General features: G+C 35.4%; 1 protein-coding gene across 1 annotated transcript in view; it reads left to right on the plus strand.

The window, feature by feature from the left end:
- The first annotated feature begins 7,479 nt into the window (after nt 1-7,479).
- LOC113237831 (cadherin-87A-like) overlaps nt 7,480-14,428 on the plus strand; it is a 66,089-nt gene continuing 59,140 nt past the window's right edge. Inside the window, exon 1 of the mRNA XM_026474514.1 lies at nt 7,480-7,564. The gene's annotated coding sequence lies outside the window, so the exon portion shown is untranslated. The remainder of the gene's footprint in view (nt 7,565-14,428) is intronic.

A 14,428-nucleotide genomic window follows, 5' to 3' on the forward strand; every position in this document is an offset into this window, starting at 1 on the left:
GGACTTATCTCTAAAAGAGATCTCTTCCAGCCAACCCAGGGCAGTGAGAGCTAAGGTTATAAGCGGGCAACCAATAGCCGGGAGAAATATTTGTGTGTGTACCTAGTACTGGCGGGGCCAGAAAGAAAAATTGCATTGTCTGGATACAGGTGTTCTCTAACAGGGGAGTTTAGAGTTGATTTCCATAGGATTTTACACGTTTACCATTAGGCGAATCTTCCACGTTCAGGTTTATTATGCCGTTTTCTGTTACAGTTAATGAGATGTTATCATCATTATCAACCCATTTATACGTCCCACTGCTGGACACGGGTCTCTTTTCAGACGAGGATTTGAGTCTTAGTCCGCCACGCTGGCCCTATGCGGGTTGGAGGCATCACAAATTTTCCGAGGATTGTGAACCTTCTTCGACTTGCGGGTTCCTTCACCGGAAATTATGATACATTTCAAATTAAATTTGGCACATAAATCCCGAGAAACTCAGAGGTGCGAGACCGGATTCGTACCCAGGACCCTTTGCTCGAGAAGCAGTAGGTCGAACCATTTCGCTACCACGGCTTCTGAGATGAGATGTACCGCTAGTAAATGTTCACAATTGTACATAATTTTGAAATTGAAGTCATATGTATACAAGAACTCTTATAACACATTTAATAATTGCAATTGAACTAATTTTGATATCTTATAATGATTCTTTCTATAAATTTAAATGTAAATTGTGTGTTTCTACACCTTAATGATTTATTTTCATTGTTATTTCTTTTATCTTTCACAAAATATTTAACTGTCATAATTACACCAACCAACTATTTATTCCGATCTTATAATCAATTATTTACCCTAAATTTTAGTACATTAATGAATAATTGGATTATTAATATTTAAAGTTGTTTTTATTTTATTATTATATTGGTATCGGGGTATATATTGAGTGACGTGGACACCTGTAATTGGCCTACACATAAGAACTGTGCCTTACCAAATGTTGTCTCTTAATCTTATTTTTTCTGTGAACTCTGTTGGTGTTCCAAATTAATAAATAAATAAATAAGAAAATATTTGTGTACAATTTGATTAATACGGTCGCCGAATGTACACAATCTCTGGCTATAGAGAGTGAAATGACGGCGTGCTGCGCCGGCGCAACCGCGTAAGCAATACTTAATAGTCGCACGCCGGCGCTAAGATACTCGCACGTGGTAGCTTAACGTATATGCAAATTAGATAATAATCTAATACGGGGTTGGACATTGCACATCATACTCTAATTCACTATATTAGAAAGAAAGAAAATGTAATCATTACCATTCATTTTATAAATAATTAAAATTAAATTAGGGATACTACTTTTAGTAGCGGTAGAGCTTATTATTCCTTGATCTTTGCCTATTTTTGCTGCCAAGCAGTAACGTGAGCATTACTGCGTTCCGGTTTGGAAGGGTGCTGGTAAAATTACATACACATGGGAGTTGGCAACTTATCTTTCGGGGTGACGGGCGCAGTGGCAATGCTGACTGATATTAAGATCTTTGCGATTTAAAGCTCTGAGTGGCACTGCCACTGATTTGGGTAGGCGTGTCGCTTACCACAAGTATTATATGTATTATAAAAAAGTAATTTGAATGGACACCACTCAGCATATGTCGTGGATGAGAACAGCCTCTGTACTGGTATTATATGGAGCCCACGGAGCGCGTCCCATGCGCACTTACCACAGCAAATACCACACACGAAACATTGACATTTTTATTTTCGCAAAGAAATACATATAATTAATATAAATATTGTGTGATATAATAAATAAAATGGAAGATATTAACATTACCTTTATAATATTTAAGTAGGTATGTATTTCCTTAAGAACATAGATTATGTTGGAAAAAAATACAATTTATAATTAAAAACTTACATCTAGTACTAAATAATAAGATATGTAATAAGTTCTTATTGGGGTGACAGAGGGAAACCAGGTTTTTTCCAATATGATGGTTTTATTTTGACAACATATACAGTATGTACAAGGTCGGTGGTATAGTGGGAAAGGACTCCCCCTAATCGGCACGTAGTTGAGGACCCGTACGCGCGTTCCAATTAGGAAGCGGCTCAGAGTGCAACAACTACGTGTTACGTTTTAAGCGGAGTTCCAAATAGTAAGCAGCGCTAGAAGCGTAGCACAGTGCAGTAGATTCAACGACAACGATCTAAAGCGGAGTTCCAAACAAGGAAGCAGAGCTAGATGCGTCGTAAGTATGATTACATTCATGTTCGCATAGCCGCCAGTAGTCATTCCGCGAGGGAAAATCTTAACACCGCGATGCAGAATTTGCTATTTCGACGCCAATGCCAAATAGCGGTGCGTGACGGAACTAATATGAGTTCTTGCCTGTTGTGTGATTTTGTTACAGATATAATTTAATTAACCGACTTAAAAAAAAGAGGAGGTTCTCAATTCGACTGTATGTTTTTTTTTGTATGTATGTTACGCGATAACTCCGGTATTTGTGTACCGATTTTCATGATTCTTGTTTTGTTGGAAAGGAGGTACTTCCATAGTGGTTCCATTTCATTTTGAAGAAAATCATCCACCTCTAAGGTTGGTTGTTCACGCATGAAGGTTCATTTTTATAAATAGCGCCTAAATTTTACTTAAGCAGCAATTATTTTAATGGTTGATTTTGCTATTTCTCCAATTCAAGGCGTTTTTCTCTCAATATACTTTGAGTAGTGAGAACCGATTCTTATTATCTCCAGTGTCAAGTCCTGTATAGTGGTGAACTAGGGGATATTTCAATAAAACTTAGCAAATAGACGTAATTCCACGTACTTGTGAGGTCGGTTTTTTTAGTACTCTATACTGAGATTATATTATGAACAAGTAATTAATGCAAAATAATGATAATAATAATACAATAATCATAGCAAAGACAAATTAGATATCCATAACTCGTTTAAACACAAATTAAAGTAATAAGCCTCCAACAACAAATTCATCAATGCAATAGAATGATTTTTCCTACAAGAAATGTTTGAAACTCTTTTTGAATGATATAGGATGCTGTGCTATTTTAAAGTCTGCCAGGAGACTATTAAACATTTTTGTTGTTTGGTACCTAGGACTACGTTTTACAATGTTTATTAACACGTCTGTCCTTTCTCCTAGTGACTTGGTCTCCTTATTAAATTCAGACGAACATTCAATCACGCCTGTTAAGAACTCCAAAATATAGAGACAAGGAACAAGGAAGGAAGAAAAAGGAATATATTATATTATAATATATTAATAAACAAATATGTTCCTTATACTTATTAATACAAATATCGAACACTCAGAAAAAACACTCAGAAAAAATTCCTTCGACCCGGTCGGATTCGAACCGACACGTCTTCTTGCATACCGTGCCAGACGCTATACCACTAAGCCACGGAACGAACCAACGGACCTCACGAATTCTTTTATTTGCTTGCGTCGTGTCTTTGTACTTGGTTTTTCAACGACTTTTTAGTCGTAGCGCCATCTATGAGAAATCTTTGACAGATTTATCACCCAGTTAGTACCTTTAATTGTATTAATAATTATAACAAACTAGTGGAGTAATTTCACAAAAAATAATTGAATATCAATTCAATAAATATGTTCCTATTAAAATAATTAATGTACACAGTGTATTAAGTTAACATACAATTTATTAATATTTCAAAATAATACTATAGTATTACAATAGTTTTTATTTGAGATTCAAGAATTGTCTTTTTGTTTAAATTGTATTTTGTTTCTTGTAAGGTTTTTGCAGATTTTAGTTGTTAAATCTTCAAATTATATAAATCTCTGTGTATTTTTGCTGTACCCACCAGGGTCCTGAAGTTCTAATTTAGGCGTGTCCACCTGCTACATTGTCAACTTTTGGGAAGAGTTGAGTATACAAATACCATAAAATATTTATTCAACTATCATTAGATTCTACACGACATTACGTCGGGGTTAGTGCAATTATAGCAAGATATATAATTTGATTATGAGTTTCCATTTCGGTCATTTAGTGGTCATATCAAATCCGCGTAAATGTCGTGGTAACCAAATTAGCGTGATTTACGGGAATCTATTCTTATCAGTTCGTAGATAACATAAATTAATGCTTACTCTGCAAATCTAGAAGTTATAGTCACTGAAATAACAAAATAATAACGATAAATCCCTTTCCTGTTTTTTACCAATACAGGATTTTTGCTCTATCCGCGAAATTACATATTTATTAGCTATTAAGTTGAACTGCCTCTAGAAGTAAAAAGTGTAGACAAAGAATTGTTATTTAATACGTCGAGTTAGTTCAATTTCAATTTAAATTTATTACTTAATATGAATACTTAATAATTATAGGTCTTTATTATATGATATCCCCGCAAGGGCGTTGTAAAGAGCAGATTTTTTATTGCATTCTCCCCCTTTAAGACTAAATTTATTATGTCTCTATGATTAAGACTCCTGGGATAGTATCTATATATCTACTAGACTTACCACCTCTCGTGTTATTTGCCATACCGTACTTTTTTCAACCGACCTAAAAAAGAATGATGTTCTCAATTTGATATTTGTTTTTGTATATAATTTACGCGACAACTCTGATTTAATTTGTGTACCGATTTTAATTATTCTTTTTTGTTGGAAAGAGGGTACTTTAGTAGTAGTCCCATTTAAATTTCAAGAAAATATTCCACCCTTAGAGGGTGGCAAACTAGGGGATGAATGAGTTTTGAGGTGTTATATGTACTCTGAGACCAGGTATTTGGTGTGACAGATTACTATTATAAATTAGACATAATGTAAGTTTACTAGTACTTAAAACGTGGACTGAATTAAACGTTGCCATAACATGATACAGTCAAACACATATCATCAAACACACATTTAATTAATTAAAGTATAGTTAATATATAACCTAAGACTATGTACATAAAGAACACGAACTCCCATCTACATTGAGACTCGTGATAGACAGGGTTGATAGGTTTAGTTTGTGATAAAAATAATGGTTCTTAAATGAAACAACTTTTAAAAGTTTTAAGTATCTCTAATACCGTTATTTTCCAAACTTATACCTAATAGCCCGCCATTATAATATTTTTTATTTTATTCTAAGTTGTTTGCCTCAGACAATAAACATACCAAATACTGTAAAAAACGGTATGAGATGGTTTAATTAAATTCTTTAGTTCTAAGATAATATTAATGATAATTCCAATTTACTATGGAACAAGAGAATTGTGGTACTTTAGCTTTCTTAGATGTTTTAATTAAAAGAAATCCTAATAACACCTTAGGCCATACTGTATTTCGAAAGAAAACCCATACAGATAGGTACCTCAATGGTAATTCCCATCACCATCCTAGCCAGTTAGCTACCGTGGGCAAATCTTTGTTTCAGAGAGCACATGGTGTCTGCGACAGTAATCATCTGGCAGGGGAACTTCAGCATATAAAGCAAGTTCTACATGCGAATAAGTTGAAGATTCCACGCCAATGCCGCAGGTCCCGTGTGAAACCACCAACAGTCGAGCGAAGACCTGCCATCTTACCTTACGTGAGAGGTGTTACAGACAAGATCGGAAGAGTCCTCAGGCGTGCATCTATCAAGACCTATTTCAAGCCCCTGAGGAAGATTTCTCAGTTCCTGAGACCCGTGAAATGTAACATCCCCTTACAGGATGCAGGAGTTTACAAGCTTGACTGTGAGTGTGGTCTCTCTTATATTGGACAAACAAAGCGAAGTATTTGTACCCGCGTCAAAGAACATAGAGCTGATGTGAAACACCGTCGCGTAAACAAGTCTGCAGTCTGCGAGCAAGTTTGACAAACCACAGGTCCTTGCAAAAGAAGTCCGTTATCTACCCAGGTTGCTGCGAGAGGCCATTGAAATTAAAAAACATCCTAATTTCAACAGGGAAGATGGTTTCTCCGTACCACCAGTTTGGGATCCAGTATTTCCTCTAATGAAAAATCCCAAACAGACATAAGACTGCAGTACTAATTAATATGTTTTAGTTTATTCTAATTTCTATTAATAATAAATTGAACTTAATAAAAATTCATTCAATAAAATAATTTGTAAAACTTAATGTAGCGTAAATTGGAATGTTTTCTTTGTAAAATTAAAAATAAGGTATTTAATTAATAACTATTGTAACTATAGAAAATAAGGTGGTTTACATCAATATTAGACATAACTGGTTGAAGACTGTACCACCTCAGTCAATCGTGACCATGGGACCTGTAAAGGGCCAGAAACGTCGGTTTGTTTGAAAAAACAAATACACGCGATTTAAATCCGGAAAAATAGTTTCATTTCCTATAATATTAATGATTTAGAGTGTAAATTCACAAGGATAACAACATACGTTCTTTGCTATGTACATATTTCGTAATAATTTTAGCGAGTACCTAGTTAATTTCTATTTTTTTAAATATTTTTAGTTAGAATCTTCATAGCAATTTTTACACTATCGCATTGGTTATAACTGTTATGGTAGATGTAAAGTTTGAAATAAATAAAAACCACTCTATCAATAAACCTAGGAATTATAACACATAACTTTTCAATATCAACGCTGCGTCTTTTGTACTGATAAAAGAGGAACAATAAATAATTCACTTTATTTTACCACCAAATATAAAAAAAGGATAACACCCTTCAAAATATATCATTGTAAAGTTCGTATAAGATAACAATAGGAACTACTAAATACGTAATAAAAAATAATACAAATATATTTATTTACCTACACACGACCCATACTTCAGGTCGCTAACCCAGAACGGGGTAAGTAAGTACAGATGTATATATTTAACATTTTTTAAAACATGATAGAGACGAAGTAAATATTGTCATGAAAACCAACTCAATGACTATATTTATTATAAAAGCTACAAAGTAGAAGATGCATCCAAGAAATGCCATCTATCATTTCAGTAAAAAACATCTAAGATTACTTTACCTGTAACTTAGTTTGTTTTTCTCGCTTTTCATAACGCCATCTACTGGAGTTATCTCGTACTACTAAGTCAAATCGATAGATGGTCTTTCTTGCTATCTAGTTCCTCCGGTTACCACGGCATTAGTGTTCGTGCAAATTGGTATTACGGTAATTTTAGCGTCTCTTTCACACACTACTGCAATAATTTGTGTGGGAAAGAGAGAAAAAACATTCTGTCAATGCAATGTAACTTGTAAACATGTCAGTTGCGAACCGTATTCTATCGTGGCGGGTTATGTGTCCACATAGTTTCGTAGGTCCTAACTGTTATTTACACGATATTTGTAATAAGTATTAGTTAATTATATAGTATTATTAAAATAATAGCATATTCCGTGTGTGCTGTAGTGATTTTAGTGTGAATTAAGTGATAATTAGTGATGTTAGCAGATTCATGTTCGAGTAACGGTATAGTGCACGAACTTTGTGGGTTTTGTCTGAATTTTTTGAGACGCACCTAGGTTTTTTACTTTTGTTGTTCTGACAAAAGCTGCAGGATGCGACGTTGCGTGTGATTTTTATAAACTACAATCGAAAGGTCAGTCCCAACGTACGTTAAAGCTTGTATAATGCTAACATGTAATGTAATTCAAGTGTACATAATGAACAACCTGGTTTTTTTTAATAAACTTACGTATCTAACTTTGGCTTTAAGTTCTTTTTTTTCCTTTTCTTCGCGTTTTAGAGCATTCTAAATATAGTTGATTAACTTACTAACATAATAAAGTTCTTTAAACTTTAACAGCAATTAGTTACTTAACAAAGTAAAACTGATGATTGATTGTTATAGGTAGTCATTAATTACATATTATTTCCGTTTAGTGATTTAATCACCTAGTTAAGTAATTACTAATAAACTAGACTATCTATAATTGACACAAGAATTATGTACCTTCTTTCACCTAAACAATACTTAAGTCTTTTTAGTAGCAGTATTAGAGCAATCAATAATATGAGCATTTCTGTGTTCCGGTTTTGAAGGGTAAGGGTGCTGGTGAAATTACAGACTTCTTCGTCTCGTCACTTGATATTATTAAAAAAAAAACATTTTATTGACCTAAACAAGCCCGTGTGATTTCTTACAACAAAAATTCCTGCTAGATAATCGTTTATTACAAACATGAAAACATTTTTTTTTTATTATAACAAACCCTACCTAATTGTTCAATACACATGCTACTGGCTGATTTCTAATTAATCTCCAAAAATAACGTGGTATGAAAACTGCTTTTTATTGTTGTCTGCATTTGCGCCACTTCAAAATAGAGAAATTCACGAGAGTACTTAAAAGGTATCACATATGTAGGTACTTAATTTGCGTTAAATTTTCGTGCAAAAGAGTGAATAAACCACCCAAACTTGTAAATCAAGTTATAGTTGAACTGACTAAATATGACTAATGCGTTAGCATTTCTTTCCACACGGCACAGGGTACTGTCTACATTTCGCATTGAAAATCAAATCTTATACCTTTGGCTTAGTGTTCAAATTTACATCAAAAAGTGACAGCGTAACTTACTTTAGTGTGTAGCCGTACTACCGAGGCGCAAGCGCAAACGAACGGCCTTGCGGTAAAGGTCCGCCATTCTCCCGTTTGTCACGCGCGTCTGAGATACGGTCACAGAGTCTGATAGAAATTTCGCACTCGTCATTTGTTTATTTTAAATATCGCAGCACTGCAGAGGGCATGGGCACTGAGTCAGCTGGAATTCCGTTGCGGTCCATTCACACAGCTACGTCTATATTGACATATACCTCTGCTAAATTGAGGACCAAGAATGTTGCGACCGTAGCAGACAGTTTTATATTTTTAATTATGCCCTAAACCGTCGCAAAACGGTCGTCAAGGGGAACGTAGCATCTGACGCACCCATTAACTTACACCATGTTAGTGTTATTACATGATAATGAACTAGTCGTGTACCTGTTGGTCAGCGACACGTCTTCTCATAGCAGTTACAATGCCACACAGAGCTTTAAACCGCAAAGATCTGAGGAGTAATGCCATTGCGCCCGTCACCCTGAGATATAAAGCAAAACCTTCACAATGCAATAATGCTCTCGTTACTGCTTGGCGACAGAAATAGGTAGGCAGTAGTTCACTGGACGAGCTCTTTTGCTGAAAAACTGCTACCCAATGCCAATTATTACAAGTCACTTTTCGCTTGAACATCCCAGCCTTACAACTGACGTTGGTTACCGCTGACATACTACAGTAAACCAAATCTTCTTTCATTCAATGAGCTCGCCAAGATCATTTCCATCTTTGTCTGGGTCCAGCAACAACAAGGTTGGACGAACACATTCGCAATGCTTTAGCATGCGACTTCAGTACCAACATCATAATGCTGTTTAATACACAGGGAGACGCAATGGATCTCCTGGATTTATTTATCAAGTAACTTTCTACGATTTGCCTAGAAAGATATGAAAGAGGTCGCTTAAGACAGAATCCAGGACAACTTGTTTAACACTACGAATGCTTACCACACTCAGTTCAACCAAGACAAGACCTTGTTAGAAACAGGTTGCGTTCCTACAATTATAATAAACGTGAAGAGTGAGCAATAAAGAGACGAAGCTTACGAGGGGTAAGTTATTAAAGTGAAATTTTCGAAACAATATTCGGATATGGGTTTGGGATTACGCCCAGATAGAGAATCAATTTTATGTTTCAAAGTACAATTTCAAACGGTCCTTCGGTCGGTATAGAAAAAAAACTGTGATAAAAAGTAGTTGCCGAAACGTGACTATACTAATTGTTACACTTTTTGCGAAAGAATCACACTAACTACTAAGGCACCAAGTCTTAAAGCAGATGATCCCCGAAGTATCTTACGAAAGGCCGTTTCCTAAATAGACAGTGTCTGAACCATAACATAAACAAAACTTTTATTATCTAACATGCAAGCAGAACTAAAACAAACGCTTAGAGGTTTGTAACGTTTAAACCTTTTACAGAATCACCATCAACCCATTAATGTTATAAATCACACTGCTGGGCACGAGTCTCCTCTCAGGTAAGGGTTTTAGGCTCTCCGCCACGCTAGCCCAATGTGGGTTGGTGACTTCACGACTAGAGTTGAGAACCATCTTCGACGTGCAGGTTTCATCACGAGGTTTTCCTTTTATTTAGAATTTCAAATTAAATTTCGAAAAATTTAGATAATGGGAGCCCGGATTCAAATCCACAGGCTCTGTTTGAGTGACGGTAGGTCAAACCATTAAGCTACCACTGCTTTTACAGGATAATAAAAGAAAATTTATGAATATAGATTCTGCAAGCGTATAATCGTAATATTTAGCATGATTCGACTCATCTGTAGAACAAAGACCTATGTGCAAAACTACTTGTTCTCAGGACACAGTACATTTCGTTCGTTCTTCTTCGCTGTGGATGTCAGATCGACCGTTGTTCGATTTTATATTTCCGAAACGAAATAAGATATATAAATTATCAAAACACCTTTACATAGGCCTTAGTTTGAATAAGTAATTATTCTCGTAACTCTCTTTTTGCTATATAATCATATCGGACTCTGTTTTTCGGATGAGTCTGCTATGACTTCATTTATTTCTGAAATTGACAGCTATTAGAGAGTCTTACGAAACTGTAGAACATACTACAGATCCCAAAAACTAGCAATGCTATTTCAAATGCGCTCTACGTCTGTTAAATTTTTGACCTCCCTAAGATTTGGTTTGATGTTCCCAAGGAAACCGACAAACAAGTTATCTGATCATTAACTTCATTAAAAGTTATTTGTTGCAAAAGAATCCGAGCTCAAACCGGTTCGTTAGTTTGCCGGTTGTCAGTACGCCGGTTGTCGGTTGTAGGACGAGAATAATGTTTCCGCCAATATTTCCAGAGACATAAACTTTATTATACCAAAGATTATAGGAAGAGATTAATCTGATTAGCACTAGTTACAAGTTGCTTACCCCGGAATTCTTACTCGGATATTTCAGAGTGTGTGTACGTGTGTGAGCTCCATGATAACAAAGTTCAAAAATATAGTTTGACTCCATAAATAGTTCTATAACTGCTGCTGTTATGCCAGATTACGCCTGTTAATTCTCTGATTTCTACAAACAGGAAGTTTGCAGTGTTAGTTTCGAAAAGGGCTATAAACTGCTTATGGCCTAGGCACAAAAGCGTTTAAGCTAATATAACAAAGAACCCGTTTCGAGAGAAACAACTTTCTTAACTAACCTAGGTTACATTTATGGAAGTTGAGTCTGGAATTAGGTTTCACTGGTGTCAAATGTCTTTACGGGCACAATATTGTAAACGGTTTTCTATTTGCTGTTAACTTCTACATGTTTACTGCAAAACTTCCACCACAAATATTGTAGAGGTATATTGTCACTTTTTAAATTGTAATTTTGAATGCTGTTTAAATGATGTAAGATACAATTTTCAATAAAGAATTTTGACGGATTTGAATAATATTTAAATGTGTTACACCTTCCTATTTCTATATCAATTTTTGAGGAGCTTTCTGTTATAGTAGATAGTAACAATGTGTTGGAAAGGTTGAGTACTAGGGCTGAAATGGAGCTGAGCAGGATATATTGCTAATCCTGGTGATGCCAAATGAAGTAAAGCGGCATCCAAATAGTGGTCAAGAAGTGGCTACAGAAACGTAGGGCATCTTGTAGTGAGTTGGGTAGACGACATCGTCAATGTCGCAGGCTGTAGATAGATGAGAATGGTGAATGGCACAAATTGGTTGAAGTTGAGCTGTGAATGATAATGATGGCTAACAATCTTTCGAAGGATTTTAATGTATACATATATGACGCGTTTTCAAACGTGCTAACATTTCGGGTTCTTTAAGGTGGTTTGTTTGAAATTTAGATCCGATAAAATGGTCACATTTGCAATGGCTAACAAACACAAAAACTAATGAACACGACACGACATTGCCTCCATCACTAGATACTCTCATTCAAATACTTATACTTGGAAATTGCTCAGGTCCTTTTCGATACGTTAAACTAAATAAAAATAGCGGTAAAACACTGGGAAAACGGTTCCTTTTCAATTAAAAGGTTGGCTATTCGAATCGCTGTGGCCGCGTGTACCCATGACCATGCACATATTTGTGAATATTTAATAACAATACCTTTCGCTGATGACACCATCATGTTGAAGTAAATTCACAATCCTTGGAAAAAGTATGAAGTCCATTTGGCCAGAGTTGCAGACTAAGGATTTAATTCTCTCCATTGAAGAGATAAGAGATCCACGTTGATAGTGTTGTTGTTTTAAACGTTGAATAACAAAAGATATTCGACTGCTTATGTTATTTAACCGCAAATGTACAAAGAACTTTCAAATTTGAAGATTAAAGCGATTATCACCATGACGATCGATCTCAACGTGTGTAGAAGCACGTATTAATCTCGCAATTAAACAAACAGTGGTGTTTATTCACTGCACATCAAGACTTGTTCTTACATGAAGGCTAACTGCATTCTTAGTGGAATACCTAGCAGACTCATTGAAATCTGGATAGGCGCGTAAGCAAAAGTTTATCAATATAGACCTTTGTAGACCGTTATCTTTGTAAATCTGTAATCTGTTCCAACATTAGCATCTGTCTCTTCGTTTCACTTTGCATATCGTTGAGTGACTCATACGAATTTGTTCCTAATTACATCAATGTAACAATTTGACTATTGACCGAACTTGTATTGTTTCGAAAACTAACCACAATGAAGTTTTATTTATAACTGTCTGGTAAAAATTAACACAACAATTATAAACGTAACAATAGGTTTTCAGAAAAGGCAGGCTTTTCTGACAAGACTGCTTCGAAGTTTTCTTTATAAATTGTTTCGCTGTATCATAAAACTTCTCAGCACAATGACAATGTCCGTGAAGTCGTTCAAAGTTGGCCGATTCGAGAAAACGTTTTACAAAAACATCTTTGGAGACAGCTGTTGGAACGGTTGGAACGAACCAAACAATCGTTCCGTGAAAGGACCGAAAAGACCTTGCGTAACTACAACAACCGCCACAACTTGACCGCTGACAGAAATAAAATTTCGGTTACGAAAACGTTTTGTTTTTGGACTGCAGCATCATTTGTTTTCAGAGCACATGTGCTGGTACATGCAGAGGCCATCTGATAGTGGCTTCAAAAAGTGAAAATATTGGTTCGAGAACCTAACCTAGCGTTGTTAGCAAAGCTATTTAAATAACAGCTGTTGAAATGGAAACGCTAGAACATATTAAAAGTTTCAGACAAAAGGTCTTTAAACCACTTTTGGATGGGCCTGAATGAGATCGCATTTGAATGTTTCAAGTGTATTCTTTTGTTTGTGACAAAGAATGTAAAAGTTTCTTTACAGCATAGTTTCACTTATTTATGCGACTATATTCTTTGGTTGTAGCCTAATGGGAGAGCGGTTATTTTGTAATTGAGGGGTACCTCTGAAAAATGAATGAAATTTCTAACTTACGTACACTTGTGAATGTTTGTAGCAATAACTCTTGCTAGTGGTAAGGAAAAATAATCGTGATATAACCTGCGTGGCAAATAAAATCCATAACCTTTGATAAACGTGTAAAGCACTTAACCCGCTTTGCACTTGAGTGGCAAAATATTAGTCCCGTGCAGTGGGACTTGTAGTAGTCATTTAAAATATTATAAAAAAATTATAGTAAAGGATATTCGGCTTTTATGCTATCCTAGTTTTGCAAATGCAAATGCGTTTTGGTTAGTTCTCCAGCAAATAGAGGTGATATTACGGAAATGTTAAAAGAAATATGGCGGCCAAAGTACAGGTGAAGTCAAGCATGACATCCATGTCATGATTCGATGCAATCGTGAGTTTTAACTTCTTTCTTCATCATCAATTCGTTTCTGTGCACGGATGTCCTCTAAAGACAGACTTTCGACCATGATCTAGTCCAACCCTGCGTTAAGAATTTTCACACGTTTTCCAAAGATTGTACACTTTGACGTATAAATTTCATCATGATGTTTTCATTTGCCGTTAGAGAATACTAAAAGTGCGGAACTTAAAAATTACAATCAGTTTAATTGAGAAGCAATGTTGGTTGGTTGGTCTAGATACTCTAGATCATGATTACTTTTATCACTTATCCCTTCCTTGACTTGAATATTTTTCTAAAAACTTATTCTGCTGTAAGTGAAACGTTCCTTAACCATGGAGAGTAATTCGGTAACGATTACCTAAAATTATAGACGTTTACATTTCATAACTTAATTACATGGTTACTGCGCTTTGTTTCCTTCCATTTGCACCTGAATTGGTCCGTTCAATCCATTGTTGCATTGAAGCGTTACATGATTATCGATTAAACAAACAAGGACCCGTTGTAATGTGACGATAAATCGATTTGTTTTGTTGGAATTCTAGAGAAAAG

This window comes from Hyposmocoma kahamanoa, unplaced genomic scaffold (assembly GCF_003589595.1).
Source record: "Hyposmocoma kahamanoa isolate Upper Pololo Valley unplaced genomic scaffold, ASM358959v1 94, whole genome shotgun sequence".
Lineage (NCBI taxonomy): Eukaryota > Metazoa > Arthropoda > Insecta > Lepidoptera > Cosmopterigidae > Hyposmocoma > Hyposmocoma kahamanoa.